The sequence below is a fragment of the Brassica oleracea genome, chromosome C9 (assembly GCF_000695525.1).
Source record: "Brassica oleracea var. oleracea cultivar TO1000 chromosome C9, BOL, whole genome shotgun sequence".
Taxonomy (NCBI): Eukaryota; Viridiplantae; Streptophyta; class Magnoliopsida; order Brassicales; family Brassicaceae; genus Brassica; species Brassica oleracea.
The window spans coordinates 28,176,897-28,180,294 of record NC_027756.1 but is presented as its reverse complement, the minus strand read 5'-3'; positions in this window follow the sequence as shown (position 1 = coordinate 28,180,294).

The window sequence follows — 3,398 nt, the reverse complement described above, 5'->3', positions numbered from 1 at the left end:
TTGCAGAGTTCTTTGTACTCTTTCCATTACTTGGCATGTCACTGGAATTACGGGTGTGATTGGTAGTGGCTGTGAGTGCTCTCTACAGCTTCATTTCTTTCTAGAGCACTAAATCTACACCAATCTTGATTTCTATTTTTTTTTAAGTTCACAGTCTTTTTATAAAATCCACAGCACTTCTTTGAAATTATGTCTTTACAATTTCTCTGCAGAGACAAAAACCTACAGCCCATATTTAAAGACTTTTAAAAATTAAAAATCTAAAGCCAAAGCAATAAAAACCACAGCAATATTTCTACAGTCAAAAAATGAAATCACAGCAGTTACCAATCAACCCCTACATCTTTGAATGTGCAATCTTTATTTTAGGTATTTAAAAACAATCGCAAAGAAACTAACAAAAGAAAGACTTAGACTCTAACAAAGAGAAGTAGAATGAAATAACCATTGAACCACACAAGAAAAAAAAATTCAGTTGATGAGCTTTGGCCTCCTCTCTAAAGTCACCTACAAGATTAACCGTAACCACATTAAACAATAACGGCTAACAAACGTTTTAAAATTTCTGTTCACAAAAAGTAAAGAAAGATTAAGAAAATAGTGTATGAAGTTTAGCAAAAAATATTAAAGACACGGAGTAAGAAAAAACTAAATCACTATTTTTTCAATGGAAATTAAAACGATGGGTGTGACTGGTAACCATCGTAGGAACATTAAGAATGAATAAGAAAATAATGAATAGAAATAAAAATTTGGGAATGATGAGGAATGATGGTTCCTTATCAAAATTAACAAAGAACAATTTTGTATTATAATTCTCTACAAAAAAAAATGAAAATGAACGAAGAGGAACCGCTATTCCTCATAAATGGTAATTTTTATAAGGAATGTTAAGGAATGTTGTGTTCTTCTCCTCATTCCCTTGGTCACCAGTCACCCCCAATAAAGTTATATCGAATTAGAAATAATTTGTATTTTCAATTTGTGATATTAGTACAAGATTTTAGAATGTTTTTACTGGAAATGAAAAAGTAATAAGAAAATAATGTTTTTGGATCATAGTTTTGGACTAAAATATATTAAAAACTCCCCTAATTGGTATATAAAAAATTCATTTTTAATAATAGCGTGTAATAACCTGATTGTATTTTTTTAAAAATAGTAATTTTAAAATCAACTAATATATAATAATAAAATTTAAATAAATTTGAATATATATTGAGAATATTTTGATTATCATTTTACATTGAATTTCAACCCAGAATAATATTTTAACTATAGCTAGATTGTAAGATATTTTTTGTTTATAACAAAACATAAAATATAGTAATAATAATTGCTGGAAAAAAATATAGTAATAATCCTATTTTCATAGAATTTTCCGTGTATTTAACACATACAACATTTTTAAAAGTTTTTTTTTATTCAAAGCAATGAGTAGCTTTACGTATTGCAGTTGTAAAAATAGATTATAATCGTAAGAAAATATATTATAAAATATTAAATAACATAAATAAAAACATTAATATGATATAAATAATATATATAACAAAGAAATTTGTGATGTGCATATTAATAATAGATTTTCTTAATTACTTAAATATGTAAGAAAATATATTTTGGATAATAACTAAGGTTTTAACAAATTATTTATTCATTTCGCATCTGTAAGAAAATATATTTTGGATAATCTCATACATATTTTAGATAGTAAAAAAAAATTATAAATTTAACTCGATTCTAATTCAATTTTTATAACATAAATGTAATATATTGTAAAAATATTTAAAAAAATGTTATTTGAATAAACCCGGGCGTAGCCCGAGCAAAATCTCTAGTCTAGTTAATAAATATTTTCTTTGTCGTGTTTAATCGACCTGGTGGTATTTATATTGTGATCTGGTGGTTTATACTATAATTTTCAAATAATATTAATGCTTTCATATGTTAATAAAACGTCTATATGCTATTTAATGATTTCATATTGGTCGACGGTGATATATATTTCATTGTACTACACTAGTTTTAAAAATATTGATGCTTTTTATTCGTACATATTAATAAAAATTGTATGTTACTTTATAGATTTTATATTTTTCATATTTTTTGGGTCTTTTACCGGGTCAATCAATGTCGGGTTTTTAGATTTTTACCGAAGTTTATCAAATTTTAAATTACGGATTTTAATTAATTTTAAACCGGATAATATATGGCTCAATAGATTTAACCACATGTCCGAGTCAATATATGAAAACAATGAATAAAACTAAGGGTACATATAAAATTATTTTTATAACATATATAAATATGTAAATCAAAACTCAAAAGTATTTAGTACCAACTATCATTTTTTATCTAAAAATCAAAATCTAGTGATAATTCAAAATACAAACCTTGCTCCTTCGATAATTGGTCTCTTTGGTGCACGGTGTACCAAATCCAGGTTAACTATATGGTTTGTATATGTCTATTTATATAAAGAAGAGTTTTTTTCACTCCTAGATCATCCACATAGGATGCCACGTCAGAAAATCGATGGCTGTTGTTGCGCCATGTGTCCCTGCATTCAAAACACATCACTTTGTTAAATGAATATATTTCTTCGCATTTCGATACAGACAAGTAGTATGTAACTGACACATTAATGCACATCAATAAGCGCTTATATGTATATAAAGAGATCCATCGCAACCACTACATATCCTGACAATACTCTAAGATCTTTTTAAAACAACTTTTAGTTATGGTCAAGAGATAAAACAGAGGAAAGGCTGGACTTGCATGCAGACAGTGGAGTAACATAAGACGTCGTCATCCTTGCTCAGTCACGAGCGTATCTAACATTACCGCCGCCGCCTGACATCGGGTTATCTTTAAAACATCCAAAAGTTGTTTTTTTTTTATCATTGAAAAGTATTCTTATTCAGAGATTATATGTTTGTTAGTATTGATTGTATAGGATGTTTAGGCATCTATCTATATATATATATGAAACAGATTTTTCTCTCACCTCCTGCTACCACATCAGCATGGAGGGAGGGACATTTTGTGCCACCTGTACTCTCATTTTGTAATCATCTCATGTTTTGTCTGAATGGGCTAGATGTAATATCAAGTTATTGGGCATTTGTTCTACTTTTCATACGAGTCTATATGTTTATAAAATTCAACCTTGGATACTGGAAATACAAAGCAGAGCTCGTCTCCCTTCAGATCACGACACCGCCGACTCCTCTGTAATGGCTGCATTAACGTGATTTTCACCACTCCCATTAAATGACATCATCATCTTCCAAGGTAACCGAACAACTTTCGTTCTATCTTCCTAATCATTCTCTTACACAATTAACACCTTCGCTCATCTCCTTCAAATCATATTCTGGTTTTCTGATTTTTCT